The sequence below is a fragment of the Meles meles genome, chromosome X (assembly GCF_922984935.1).
Source record: "Meles meles chromosome X, mMelMel3.1 paternal haplotype, whole genome shotgun sequence".
In the NCBI taxonomy this organism is placed as follows: Eukaryota; Metazoa; Chordata; class Mammalia; order Carnivora; family Mustelidae; genus Meles; species Meles meles.
In genome coordinates this window covers 91,037,734-91,053,833 of record NC_060087.1, presented here as the reverse complement: position 1 = coordinate 91,053,833, position 16,100 = coordinate 91,037,734, and the positions used below count along the sequence as shown (strand labels likewise).

The 16,100-nt window shown below is 36.4% G+C and overlaps 1 non-coding gene across 1 annotated transcript; it reads left to right on the top strand.

Moving 5' to 3' along the window:
• Positions 1 to 4,437: 4,437 nt before the first annotated feature.
• LOC123935647 lies at positions 4,438 to 4,544 on the top strand. Its single transcript, XR_006816936.1, has one exon. It is a non-coding gene; the product is annotated as a U6 spliceosomal RNA (small nuclear RNA).
• The last annotated feature ends 11,556 nt before the right edge of the window (positions 4,545 to 16,100 follow it).

Genomic DNA, 16,100 nt, shown 5'->3' with positions numbered 1-16,100 from the left:
TTTTGAATAATTTAACTGTGTTCCAGGGAAAAAAGAACTAAAGAATATTTATAAGATTATAAAATATCCAACATTCAACAAGATCTGATCACAATGTCTGGTACCAAATAAAAAATTAGTGGGCATGCAAAAACACAAAGAGAAATATGACCCATAATGAAGAGTAAAATTAACAGGAACCTATCCAGAAATGACACAGGTGATAGAATTAGTAGACATGGCCATTAAACAGTTTTTTATAACATATATTAAAACATTAATTAGCGAAAGGGAAGATCTATAAATGACACAAATGGAACTGCTAAGGATAAAAACTATAATTTTGGAGACGAAAAAATAAACTAGATGGGATGAATGGCAAATAAGATATTATAGAAGAAAAGATTGTTCAACTTGAAGTCTTAGCCATAAACTCAATTCAATATAAAACGAAGAAAAAAGAGAAGTAATAAGAAAAATTAACAGGGCAGGGGCACCTGGGTGGCTCAGTGGGTTAAAGCCTCTGCCTTAGGCTCAGGTCATGATCCCAGGGTCCTGGGATCGAGCCCCGCATCAGGCTCTCTGCTAAGCGGGGAGCCTGCTTCCTCCTCTCTCTCTGCTTGCCTCTCTGCCTACTTGTGATCGCTGTCTGTCAAATAAATAAATAAAATCTTTAAAAAAAATTAACAGGGCATTAGTGAACTGTGGGACAATTCAAATGTGCTAGTATATGTGAGTGAAGTCCAGGCAGGAGGAGGTGTGGGGGGAGACAAGAAAAATATTTTAAGTAATAAGGGACAAAAGTTTTTCCAAATTTGATAAAAACTATAAATTCATGGGTCTAAGATGCATAATAAAAACAAAACACAAAGAAACTACACCCAAACACATTGTGATCACATTATGTGCTGAGGAACAAAGATAAAGATGATAGCAACTTTCTCATTAGAAATTACGCAAGTGAAAAGACACTAGAGCAACGTCTTTAAAGTTCTGATAGGATTTGGGGCGCCTGGGTGGCTCAGTGGGTTAAAGCCTCTGCCTTCGGCTCAGGTCATGATCCCAGGGTCCTGGGATCGAGCCCCACATCGGGCTCTCTACTCTGAAGGGAGCCTGCTTCCTCCTCTCTCTCTGCCTGCCTCTCTGCCTGCCTCTCTGCCTAGTTGTGATTTCTCTCTGTCAAATAAATAAAATATTAAAAAAAAAGTTCTGATAGGATTTTTTAAAAAGTCTACCTAGAATTCTGTACCCCGTGAAAAGAGCTTTCAAAATCCATGGTGAAATAAAGACCTTTTTTTGATATATAAAAGCTGAAAGAATCTGGCACCAGCAGACTGTTCTTTTTTTTTAATATTTTATTTATTTGACAGAGAGAAATCACAACTAGGCAGAGAGGCAGGCAGAGAGAGAGGAGGAAGCAGGCTCCCCGCTTAGCAGAGAGCCCGATGTGGTGCTCGATCCCAGGACCCTGAGATCATGACCTGAGCCGAAGGCAGAGGCTTTAACCCACTGAGCCACCCAGGCACCCCCCAGACTGTTCTTTAAAGAAAGGAATTTTCTAATGCTTGGAATATTAAACAAGATGGAAATAGAGATCTTCACCAAAGAATGAAGTGACCGAAAATGGACACTATATGGGTAAATTTATAAACTATTTTTCTTATTATTTAAATGTCTTTAAAGGATGCTTGAGGACAACAGTGGGAATAAAGACCTCTGAAAATACTTCCCCAATAAAACCAAGGAGAAGACTGGCAAAAATTGTCAGAATCAACTTTTTTAGAACTCTGGAAGTTAACCAAAGACTTGCAGCAATCCAGGAAACTATTTACTCAAAACAAAACAAAACAAAACAAAACAAAACCCACAAAAAACCAGTTGAATCTTGGTAAGAACACTGACCTTTGTGGTGTTTTCTCTTGCCCTATTCCCATCTCCCTATGCTCAGCTATGTGGTAGCCTAGAATACTAATAGCTCTCAAATCATTGTGAAAACCAACCACTTGGCAGCCACTGGAGTGCACAGAAAAGGGTAGGAGCTCCTTCAAAGCCTCATTCCCAAATGACTGCCATTACTGACCTGTTTGGTGGTTCCCAGGATGATCGCATTCACAAAGCTTGTCCATATATGACCTAACACAGAGGTGTGCCAGTGCCAACGAACTTTTCCCTGGGAGCATCAGTATTAGTTGTTTATTATTACAGCTGCCTCAGACTGTAGATAACAGTTGAGATAAACAATAAGTTTACTACAAGTCTTAAAAGGGAAATCTTTGGAAAAGAACAGGTACTAAAGGGAGCATGCCCAGGGCTGTGTACATGCTGATGAGAGACCTGAATAGACAAAAGCCTCACCACTGCCTAACCTGTAGAATTCTCTTTTTTTAAGATTTTATTTATTTGACAGAGAGAGAGCCCAAGTAGGTGGAGAGGCAGGCAGAGAGAGAGGGGGAAGCAGGCTCCCTGCTGAGCAGAGAGCCCAATGCAGGGCTCAATCCCAACACCCTGATATCATGACCTGAGCCAAAGGCGGATGTTTAACCCACTGAGCCACCCAGGCACCCCTAACCCGTAGAATTCTATACCAGCAGGAAGAGAAGGCTAAAAGAGGATTGTGAACCGCCTGGCTGAGAATTGAAGCTGTGCTCCAGTGAGCTCAGTCACTTGGCAATGGCTGGGAGATCATTGGTTCCAGGCATTTAAGGAAATCTCTGTAAAGTATCTGGATGCTAATCTAAGCAAGCAGAGACTTTAGTGGACACATGTGATAAAAAAAATACAAACTTTGACAGAATTAGTATAGAAATATCATTAAACAAACAAATAAGCAACAATGACAAATAGTTACACCAACAAAAATTTGAGGGGCATTTGATATGCAAAGTCCTCACATTATTATTATATTGAATTTCCAATTTTCAAGAAAAAATTATAAGACATGCAACGAAACTAAAAAGTATGGCTCATATATAGGAAAAGGAGTAGTTAACAGAAACAATTCCTTGAGGAAGACTTCACTTTGGACTTCACTAGACAATCACTTTTTTTTTTTAATTTTTTCTTTTCAGCGTAACAGTATTCATTGTTTTTGCACCACACTCGGTGCTCCATGCAATACGTGTCCTCCCTATTACCTACCACCTTGTTCCCAACCTCCCACCCCCCACCCCTTCAAAACCCTCAGATTGTTTTTCAGAGTCCATAGTCTCTCATGGTTCATCTCTCCTTCCAATTTCCCTCAACTCCCTTCTCCTCTCCATCTCCGCATGTCCTTCAGGTTCTTTGTTATGCTCCACAAATAAGTGAAACTGTATGATACTTGACTCTCTCTGCTTGACTTATTTCACTCAGCATAATCTCTTCCAGTCCTGTCCATGTTGCTACAAAAGTTGGGTATTCATCCTTTCTGGTGGAGGCATAATACTCCATTGTGTATATGGACCACATCTTCCTTATCCATTCATCTGTTGAAGGGCATCTTGGTTCTTTCCACAGTTTGGCGACCGTGGTCATTGCTGCTATAAACATTGGGGTACAGATGGCTCTTCTTTTCACTACATCTGTATCCTTGGGATAAATACCCAGCAGTGCAATTGCAGGGTCATAGGGAAGCTCTATTTTTAATTTCTTGAGGAATCTCCACACTGTTCTCCAAAGAGGCTGCACTAACTTGCATTCCCACCAACAGTGGAAGAGGGTTCCCCTTTCTCCACATCCTCTCCAACACACGTTGTTTCCTGTCTTGCTAATTTTGGCCACTCTAACTGGTGTAAGGTGATATCTCAATGTGGTTTTAATTTGAATCTCCCTGATGGCTAGTGATGATGAACATTTTTTCATGTGTCTGATAGCCATTTGTATGTCTTCATTGGAGAAGTGTCTGTTCATATCTTCTGCCCATTTTTTGATATGATTATCTGTTTTGTGTGTGTTGAGTTTGAGGAGTTCTTTATAGATCCTGGATATCAACCTTTTGTCTGTACTGTCATTTGCAAATATCTTCTCCAATTCTGTGGGTTGCCTTTTTGTTTTGTTGACTGTTTCCTTTGCTCTACAGAAGCTTTTGATCTTGATGAAGTCCCAAAAGTTCATTTTCGCTTTTGTTTCTTCTGCCTTTGGAGACATAGCTTGAAAGAAGTTGCTGCAGCTAATATCGAAGAAGTTACTGCCTATGTTCTCCTGTAGGATTCTGATGGATTCCTGTCTCATGTTGAGGTCTTTTATCCATTTCGAGTTTATCTTTGTGTACAGTGTAAGAGAATGGTCGAGTTTCATTCTTCTACATATAGTTGTCCAGTTTTCCCAGCACCATTTATTGAAGAGACTTAGACAATCACTTTAAATCAACAATATCAGTTTTCTTAAAAGTAAAGGAAACCATGAGAATATGAGAACATGTCTCACTAAATAGTGAATGTTAATACAGAGAGAGAAATTAGTTAAAAAGAACCAATAAGTGTGCTCACTTTGGCAGCACATATACCAAAATTGGAACAATATAGAGAAGATAAGCATGGCCCCTGTACAAGGATTACATGCAAATTCATGAAGAATTCCATATTTTTAACTGGAATTTAAATAAAAATAAGAAAAAAAGTAAATAAATACTTAAAAAATGAAAGAAGAACCAGTAAGAAATTCTGGGGTTGAAAAGTACAAAAACTGAAATGAAAAATTCACTAGTGGAGCTGAACAGTATATCTGAACTTGCAGAAGAATGAAACTTTTGGCACACTTGAAGATTGGTCAAAGAAGATTATCCAGTCTGAGGAATAGAAAGGAAAAAGAATGAAGAAAATGGAATAGAACCATCTGAGAACTATGGAGCACTGTCAAGTGAATCAACAACCCTAATAACAGGAGTCCCAGAGGGAAAAGGAAGAGACACAAGGGCAGAAAGAATATTTAAAGAAATGGTAACCAAAAGCTACCAAAATTTGATGAAATACACTAATCTGCACATCTAAAGAGTTCAATGAACTCCAAATAGAAATAGCTCAAAGAGAATCTCACCAAGATTCATTAGAATGAAACTGTCAAAAGTCAAAGACAAAGAATCTTCAAAGCAGCACTGCAGAAGCAATTCATCATGTACAAGGGATCCTTTATAATTTTACTGGGGAATTTCTCATCAGAAACCAAGGAGGCTAGAATTATTGGGACAGTATATTCAAAGTGCTAAAAGAAAAAAAACTATCAACAAAGTATCCTATTATCATAGAACTATCCTTCAAAAATGAATGAGAGTGTAAGACATATTCAGATCAACAATCACTGAGAGAATTCACCATACAGAAATAGAAGAAATATTTATTTATATTTTATACTATATTTATATATATGAATATAGAAAATATAAGAAACAATAAAAGGTGTATTTTTGGCTAAAATGAAAGGACACTAGACAGTAACTAGAATCCACATGGATTCTTACCTGTAGTACAGGTAACTGTATAGGTAAATACAAAAAAAGAGGGGATATCTGGGTGGCTCAGTCGGTTAAGTGTCTGCCTTCAGCTCATGTCATGATCCCAGGGTCTTGGGATCCAGTCCCACATCAGCTTTCCTGCTGAGCTTCTCCCTCTGCCAGGTGCTCCCCCTGCTTGTACTTTCTCTCTCTCTCTCTCTCTCTCTCTCTCTGTGTCTCATTCTGACAAATAAATTTTAAAATCTTTTTAAAAGAGTATATATGTATATTTTATTTTTAACTCTTTTTTCTCCTAATGTAAAGGACAGTTGCATAAAGCAATAATTATAAATCTGTGCTGATGGGCATGCAATGTATAAAGATGTAATTTTTATTAAAATAAAAGCACAAAGAAGGATGATAATGAAGGTTTATGGGAGAAAACTTTTTATATACTACTGAAATTAAGTTGCCATTGAACTGGATGGTTATAACTTAAGACGTTAATTGTAATACACACAGCAAACAAGAAGAAAATAACTCCAAATAAATAGAATTTTAAAAATGACAATGGAATGAAAATGCTTTTTAATACAAAAGAAGGAAGTTATGGAGAAATGTAGAAACAAAAAATACATAGGATATAAAAAATAAGGAGCAACATAGCAGTCACAAGCCCTACGATATCAGTACTTACATTAAATGTGAATGGATTAAAGGACACCTGGGCAGCTCAGTTGGTTAAGCATCAGCTCTTAATTTTGGCTCAGGTCATGATCTCACGGTCATGAGATCCAGCCCTACATGAGGTTCCATCCCAGGAGTGGAGCCTGCTTGGGATTCTCTCCCTCCCTCTCCTTCTGCCTCTACTTCAGCTCTCTCCCTCTCAAAAAAAAGGTGAATAGATTAAACAATACAATCAAAATAAAGAGATGGGCAGAATGGATATAAAAATCATGGTCTATCTTTGTGCTGACCACAAGAGACACATTTTAGATTCAAAGACACAAATAGATTGAAAGTAAAGGGATAGGGGAAAAAATGCACCATGCCATGAGTAACAAAAAGAGAGATGCACTGGCTATACTAACATCAAATAAAATAAACTTTTAAGAGAAAAGTTGTTACTAGAGACAAAGACATTTTATAAAAATAAAAAGACATTTTATAACAGTATATGGAAAATATCTATGTATCTCTATATCTGTATCTATATCTAAATATCTCAGAACAGAGTCCCAAAATATAGGAAGCAAAATCTGACAGAAATGATGAATAGACAATCTAACAATAATATTTTGATACTTGAATACTCTAATATCAATAATGGGTAGAACGAGGCACAAGATCACCAAGAAAATAGAAACCTTACAACACTATAAATCAACTACATCTAATAAACTTATGTAGAATACTCTACCCAACACAGAATACATACTGTCTAAAGAGCACATGGAACTTTATCCAGGATAGACTATATGTTAACTCATAAAAATGTCTTGATTAAATTTTAAAGGACTGAAGTCATACAAAGTCTGTTCTCTGACAACATCAGAATGAAATTAGCTGTAGGAAATTGGGAAATTCACAAATACATGGAATTTAATAACACATCCTTAAATACCTAATGGTTAAGGGAAGACATAACAAAGTAAATTAGAAAATATTTGAAGATGAATGAAAACAAAACTAAAACACTTTAAAACCTATGTAGTATGACTAAAGTGGTGATTAGAGAACAATTTATTAATGGAAATGCTTATATTTTGAAAAGACCCAAAAGATCTCAATTAATACCTGACCTACTACCTTGAAAGGTTACAGAAAGGGGTGCGTGGCTGGCCCAGTGGGCAGAGCGTGTGACTCTTGGTCTTCATGTCATGAGTTCAAGCCCCACCCTGGGTGTAAGGATTACTTAAAAAAAAAGTCTACACAAAGAATAAACTAAGTCAAAAGCAAGCAGAAGGAAAGAAATAGTAAATATTAGAATGGAAATCAATGAAGTTGAGAGTAGAAGAACAATAGAAAAAAATCAACAAAACCAAAAGTTGGTTCATTGAGAAAAATTAATAAAATTGACAAACTTTTAACTAAACAGACCAAAACAAAAAGAGAGAAGTCTCAAATTATTAAAATCAGGTATGAGAGAAGGAACATTACTGCTGACATTACAGAAATAAAAATAACTATAAGAGAATACTATAACTATATAAAGAATAAAAATAACTGACATTACAGAATAAAATAACTATAAAATAATAAACAACTGTATGTAGACAAATTAGACACACTGGATGGAATAGACAAAAATCTCTAGAAGGACACAAACTACCAAAACTGACAAGAAGAAAAGGAAAATCTGAAGAGATACAACAAATAAAGAGATTAAATAATTTAATTTCCCCACAAATAAAAGCCTAGGATCAGATAACTGATAAATTTTAGCAAGTGTTTAAAGAAGAACAAACACTAATTATTCATAAAATTTTCCAAAAAATGGAAGAGGAGGCAAAATTTCCCAACTCATTCAATGAGGCCAATACTTCATGGATAATAAAATCTTGTTACCAAAACCAGAGAAAGGCATTACAAGAAAAGAAAACTGCACACCAGTATTCCTTACAAATATAGCTGTAAAATCTTTTAAAAAACAAAAACAAATCACTAGCAAATCCAATTAAGCAAGTTATAAAAAGCACACAACCATATATCTCCACTGGTGAATTGTACCAACATTTAAAGAAGAATGAACACAATCCTGCTCAAACTCTTCCAAACAATTGAAGAGGAAGGAACACATCCCAAGTCATTTTATGATGCCAGTGATATGCAGACAATAAAGTCAGACAAAGACACTATGAGAAAACTCCAGATCTGTATCTTTTACGAATATTGATGCAAAAAATCCTCAACAAAATACTAGCAAAACACATTCAAAAACACATTAAAAGGATTATATACCAAAATTAAGTGGGATTTATACCAGAATATGAGGTTCATTCAACATATTAAAATCAATCAGTGTAATACACCTAATTAATAGAATGAAAAAAAAATACCCACATGATTACCTTGATGCATAAAGAGAATCTTACAATACCCAACAATCCTCCATGATAAAAACACTCAGCAACTAGCAGTAGAAGGAAAATGCCTCAAACTGATAAAGGGCAATTATGAAAAAAAAAAAAAAACCAGCTAACTTCATACTTATGAATGGAAACCTGAAACCTTCCCCCTTGGATGAGAAACGAGAAAAAGATATCCATTCTCATCATTTCTATTAAATATTTAGCTAGGGTCTCTGTCCTGATCAATTAGGTAAATAGAAAAAGCATAAGGATTGGAAAGAATTAAAAGTATTTCTATTTGCACATGACATGACTTTACATACAGAAAATCCTAAGAATCTACTAGAAATTATTAGAGCTAACAAATGCATTCAGCATAGTTTTTTTATTATTCTATTCTTTTATAATATCTTGAAATGTTATACATTTTTACAATTTCTATTTGATTTTATTTTTTAATTTAACTTTTTCAGTGTTCCAAGATTCATTGTTTATGCACTACACCCAGTGCCCCATGCAATACGTGCCCTCCTTAATACCCACCACTGGGCTCACCCAACCCCCCACTCTCCTCCCCTCCAAAACCCTAAGTTTGTTTCTTAGAGTCCACAGACTCTCATGTTGATCTTTTATCTTATAACTATGCATTCAGCATAGTTATAACATATATCTTATATTGCTATGAATTCAGTATATTGCTATGCACTCAGCATAGTTATAACATATAAGATCAACATCCAAAAAATTATATTTGTATACATTAGCAATAAACAATTTGAAACAAGAATTAAGGTAACACTTCCACTTACAGTAGTATTAGAAAGAATGAAATACTTAGGAATAAATTAAACAAAAGAAGTACAAGACTTGTACACTGAAAACTATAACACAACACTGAAAAAAATTAAAGAAACCTACATAAATGGAAAGACATCTAGTATTTATGGTTTGGAAGGCTTAATATTGTTAAAATACAATATTCCCCATGTGATGCACAGATTCAATGCGATCTATCAAAGTCCCAGCTGACTACTTCTTTTTTTTTCTGAAGTAAGTGACAACTGATCCTAAAATTCATATGGAATCAAAGAATCCTGAATAGCCAATCCTGGAAAAGAAGAACAAAGCTGGGAGACTAATTCTTGATTATTTTAAAACTTACAAAAGGTTACAGTAATCAAGACTGTGTGGTACTGTCACAAAGACTGACATATAGATCAGTGGAATGGAATTTAGAGTCCAGAAATAAGCCCATACATCTATGGCCATGTATGTATGATTTTTCAAAGGATGTCAAGATATCAGTGGGGTGAAAGAATAGTCTTTTCAACAAATGGTTCTGGAACAACTGGATAGCTACATGCAAAAGAATGAAGTTGCACCCTTACCTCACACCATGTATAAAAATTAATTTGAATGAATTAAAGAATTAATTATAGAGCTACAACTATAAAGCTCTTAGAAGAAAACAGGGGCAAATCTTCATGACCTTGGTTGAGGCAATGGTTTCTTAGATATGATAACAACAGCAAGAACAGTGAAAGGAAAAAGATAAATGGAATTCCACCAGAATTTAAAATCTTTTGTACTTTAAAAGACACCATCAAGAAATTAATAAGACAACCCTCAGAATGGGAGAACATGTTTGGAAATCATATATCTGATAAGGGACTAATATTCGTAATATATAAAGTACACTTACAGTTCAAAATACAGTTAAAAAATAACCCAGTTTAGGGGCGCCTGGGTGGCTCAGTGGGTTAAAGCCTCTGCCTTCAGCTCAGGTCATGATTCCAGCGTCCCGGGATTGAGCCCTGCATCGGGCTCTCTCCTCAACAGGGAGCTTGCTTCCTCCTTCCTCTCTGCCTACTTGTGATCTCTCTCTCTCTCTCTCTCTCTCTGTGTCAAATAAATAAATAAATAAAAATCTAAAAAAAATAACCCAGTTTAAAAATTGGCAAAATATCTGAATAGACATTTCTCTAAAGAAGGTATATGAGTGGCCAGCAAGCTCACAAAAAGATATTCAACATCATTAATCATTAGGGAAATTAAAATCAAAACCACAATAAGACCACTTCACACACACTGGGTGGTTCTAATTTAAAATTGGAAAAATACATTTTGGAAGGGATGTGGAAAAATTAAAACATCTGTACATCGTTGGTGGAAATGTAAATGGTGCATCTGCTATTGGAAAATAGTCTGATAAATTCTTCAAGAAATTAAACATAGACTTACTATATGACCAAGCAAATCTACTCCTTGGTATATACTCCAAAGAACTGAAAACAGGTATTCAAACAAATACTTGGACATGAATGTTCATAACAGCATGATTCACAATCACCAAAAGATGAAAACAACCCAAATGTGAATGTATTAATAGATAAACAGAACATGCTATATTCATGAAATAAATTATTATTAAACATAAAAAAGACTGAAGTTCTTATGTGGGGTATAATGTGGTTGAATCTTAAAAACACAGTGCCAAATGAAAGAAACCAAACCAAAAATGCCATACATACTGCATGATTCCATTTACATGAACATCCAGAATAAGAAAATCCATTGAGACAGAAAGTGGATTAGCGGCTGCCAGGGGCTTTGGGGAGTGGGCAGTGACTGCTTGATGGGTATGAGGCTATCTTTGGGATGATGAACATGTTTTGGAACCAGATAGATATGGTGGTTGCATACATTGTGAATGTATTAAATGCCACTTTAATTGTTTGCTTTAAAATTATTAGCTTTATGTTATGTGAATTTCACCTCAACTAAAAAAAAATAAAGGAATGAAGTATTGATGCAGGCTACAACATGAATGAGCTTTCAAAACATTATGGTAAGTGAAAAAAATAGGCACAAAAGGGCCATATATTACATGACTACATTTATATTAAATGTCCAAAGTAGGTAAATCTTTTATTTTACTTTCATTGAAGTGTAGTTGACATGTAACATTACATTAGTTTCAGGCAGACAAAATAGTGACTCAACAACTCTGTATGTCACACTGTGCTCACCACAAATGTGTGCTACCATCTGTCACCACACAAGGCTATTATAATACCATTGACTATATTCCCATGTTGTACCTTTTATTCCCATGACTTACTCATTCCATAACTGGAAGCCTGTAACTCCCACTCTTTTTCACCCATTTTCCTTATCTTCCTCACCCCCTCCCTTCTGGCAACCATCAGTTTGTTCAGAGTAAGCAAATCTCTAGAGAGGGAAAGAAGACTAGTGGTTGCCTGGGGATAGAGAAGAAGGGAGAAATGGAGGTGTGGGGGGAGAATAGGGAGTCACTGCTAATGGGTATGAGTTTTTTTTCTTGAGGTGATGAGAATGTTCTGGAATTAGTGATGATTGCCCAGCTTTGTGAATATACTAAAAACTATTTAGTTATATAATTTAAGAGAGTGAATTTCATGGTATGTAAGTTATATCAAATAAAAAAGAGAATGAACTATTTAAACAAAAATAATAAGGATGCAGTATGGGGTTTATAACATTCAAACTACCTTGTATGAAAATAATAGCACAAAGCTCAGGAGGGGAGAATTGAAAGTATACTATTGTAACATTCTTAAGGCATATGTAAGGTGGTATTATATAACTGCAATGTAGATTTTGATAAGCAGTCACTAAATTGAACAGAATGTTATAGTTAATATACTACAAAGAAGATAAAATGAAATCAGAAATAAACATTTCACTCATCCAAAACCAGGCATTAAAAAATGAACAAGATACAAATGATAGAAACAGAAAACAAATAGCAAGATGATGGATTTAAATCTAACCATTTCAATAAGCACATTAAATGTGGTCTACTAAAGAACAAAAATTGTTCGATGTATAAAAAAGCAAGATCCAACTATTTATTTGCTGCCTCAAAGAAATGTCCTTCAAATATAGAGAGAGGGGAATGCCTGGGTGGTTCAGTCTGTTAAGTGGCTGCCTTGGGCTCAGGTCATGATCTCACAGTACTGGGATGGAGTCCCACATTAGGCGCCCTGCTCAGTGGGAAGCCTGCTTCTTCCCCTACCTCTGCCTGCTCCTCCCTTGCTTGTGTTCTCTCTCTTTCTCTCTCTCTGACAAATAAATAAGTAAAATCTTTAACAATATATAGAGAGAAAGAGAGAGAGAGGACAAGATTAAAAGTAAGGTGACTGGAAAAAGATAGACCATGCTAACACTAACACAAAGAAAGTCGGATGGCTACATTGTTATCAATGTAGATTTCAGAGCAAAGTTAACAGTTATTAACAGTTAACAGTTATTAACAGTTTCCTTACCTTATTACCATTATCATAATGATAAAGGGATCATTTCATCAACAGGATGAAACAATCGTAAATATTTATGTGCCTAGTAACAGATCTTCAAAATAGATGAAGCAAAATGACAGTCATAAGGAAAAAAGGCATAACACATTGTCTTGCGCCCATGGCTGCTTCTGCTAGCTCAGAGAGGTCAGAAAAAATGCACTGGTTTCTCAGACCAAGAGAAGGATGTGTTTATGAGAATGGCTTTAGGCTCTTATCTCTTTCCACTCCATGGGGGGAGTTCTGTGTGCTTCTGCTGGCCTAAAGATGGGCAACAGTTGCACATCTGAAAGTACACAGTCAATTTTAGAACATATTCAAACCTAGTAATCTCAAAGTCTGCCTTGCTACTCTACTGATTACTATAAACTAAGGAGGGCCCTATTTTAGTCTAGATGTTTTCCAATTTGTCTTTAACCTTTACCGCCTCTCTAATTTGATAAATAACAACATACTGCTTGGCCCACTTGGCTCGATGTTTGTTCATCTGATTCTCAGCCTAAATTTCTGCTGAAGGGAGCCAAATAAGGAAAGCTACTACATATGAAACATGACCAATGGAGGTTATAGTTAGTGAACGCAAGTTGCTTCTCTATGTGTTTGGTGTATATTAATGTAAATGAAAAATGACAAACTTTCCTGTTGGAACTATAAAGAAATTTCTCCTTCCACAGAGTGTGTTGTGCATTGTCTATAATAGAAGATAGATGGTATCTGCATAGTCTGAGCTCTACAGAACAATCAAGACACACTGGTTCCTACTTGAATAGTAGTAGTGCTGGAGAGTTCTCAGACTAGGGCATTCAAATTCCAGGAGCTTGTCTGGATTCAAGAGTCCCGAAGAAGCTCAAGTGAGGTAGGCACCAGGCCAGACTCACAAGGTTTTCTTTAGCTGCAGAGGCTTAAACCAGACCGACAAGAGTATCCTAAAATACAGTGAATTCACTGTAAGTCTGTTGTGTCCCAGGGCTAATTCTAAGGGACCTCAGTTGCTGTGAAAAACACTCATCCGTAACTGGGAACAGGTTCCCAAAGCATGTAGTTCATTACTTCTCATGCGACAGAGACACCTGTAGTGCCAAGAGTCTCCACCACACAGGATTCTGATATTTTTGATACAGGCATTTTTCAGGACTAGAAGGTGATGATTAGGTTTTGAGGGAAAAATATCAGAACTTAATAACTTGTTTGGTGACCTTGGGATAGTCACGTAACCTTTGCAAGGCTTGGCTTCTGCATCTGTAGATGGAGACTAATCCTTGCATTGTTGATTACATCAGGGTTGCTGAGGCTCAGATGACATAATGTGTGGTGAATTACATTTTAATGAGAACATTATAAATGTAAGGTATTACTTTTGTTGCTCCTGAGGCATCAGGTATAGTCTTTCTTAGAGCCCAAACAAGGGTCAAATTATTGTGTCAGAGAGGGACAAAGATCTGACAACTGGTTTACTGTTGTGGTTTGTGATAAAGTGGCAATAGCAAGCACTTTACTGGCCTTGGGGAAATCAACCAGAAAACAATTTTACTTCAAAATTAAGTATGGTCTTTAAAAAGTCACCTCTTGGTAGGCTCCATCTGGACCTGGTTGAAATTGTGAGTAATCTGACTGCCTTTGGCTTTAGAGTTGGTCCCATCTTCTGTAATCTCCAGTCTAAGCATTCCCTCTTGTACCCTTGATGAACAGAAGGGAAGCAGATCTGAAGTGCTTCTGTGGGCTCACCTGTTGTAGAGGTTCTTGAGGCTAGAAACCACTTATTTTAGGTGGTTTAAATTGTTTATTTCTTGGCCTAGTAACACTTTGGGTTGCTTCCATTGACTGCAGACATGTAAAACTGGCTTGGCAAATTTCTCTGGTGGACATAGCATCACCAGGAATTTTCTTTCTGGAGCTTTCAAAGATCAGTTAACAGTGCTTAGGATCTTGTCTGCCAGTAGGGCAACTAAGATTCTTCATTTGGAGTAGGATGAAGCAAGGCAAATAACCACCTAGGGGGAAGTTAAAATGTATTTTTTTTTATAGATTCAGTGGAGCAATAGTTAAAAAAGTAACTAAATAATTTAGGGCCATAATGAACATATTTTGTCTCATTTCACCCTAATAACCTTGGAATGCAGCTTCCAATAAAGCTTGGTAAGCTAGGTCTTAGATTAAGTAATGTTAATTCACATTTCTGTTGGTCTATCCCTCAGTTCAAAGTGGGAGAGGCTACTCATGCATGCGTTTTACCAATCCACCCTTGTTTTCCCACATATAGAATAAAGTACCTCCACCAGACTTTAGAGACTAGAAGCAGTTGTACATTTGTCAGGGTATCAATAGCGAAAAGACAAGGCACTAAATTAGGATAATCTGAGGACAGTTTAATTAGAAAGATACAGGTGGAAAAAAATTTAAAAAAAGAAAGATACAGGTGGTGTGTAGGGGAACCACGAAAGGAAATGCAGGAATCCAGGACTAGCAGCATAGCAGCAGCAGACTTATAAATAGACCTGAAGAGATGAGAAGAAATTGGTGACTGGAACCAGAATGGTAAATAATTTCGAAGAGCAGATCATCTTGAGAGGAGCAGGGACATTCAACTGAAGAGCACAAGCCAACCTGAGGTCACTACATGTGCCCCATGAAAATAAATACCCTAACATCAGTCTTGTTCTTTGCTCTTGTATACTGCTGGGTATCCCATTGGGTGAACTCAACCAAAAGCCAGAGGGCGCAGGAACCCTCTCTCTGGGCACAGAAAGTAGGGCAAAGAATGCCATGAGAATCTGGAAAAGGAAAGCAAAAGAGAGAATGCCATAATGTCAACAATTTGTCATCTCATTAGATCATACGTTGGGCACACAATTCACTACATAGAGAAATAGAGTCAAGGTTATCTTAGCTTGTCCATGTGTTAGGGAATGGCTTGGTGAGCCAGCTTCCTCAGGATAGCTAGTGCTGGCAAAATGCCTCATGATCTATTCCAGTCTAACTTAGAATTAGTAAGATTTGGATTCAGGATGGAAAAGCATACCTCTTCTTAGGAGTATATATTATAATGATTATCCTTCTGGTTGAGTTGATTTTGGATTGTTCTCTGTCATGGTGCTATACAGCTAATAAATATCTCATGAACGTTTGTTGTCATCGAACTTGGAAGACAGGCCTATCTGGATTTATTCCTTCAGTGTCCCAACTTATGAGTACTTCCACCATAGAAACCTTCCAAACATCCTGAATGTACTCCAGAAACCACTGCTTTAAAATAAATGATGTACGATTTATAAATATTATTCAGTTGATTTTGGAATTGCCTAGGGA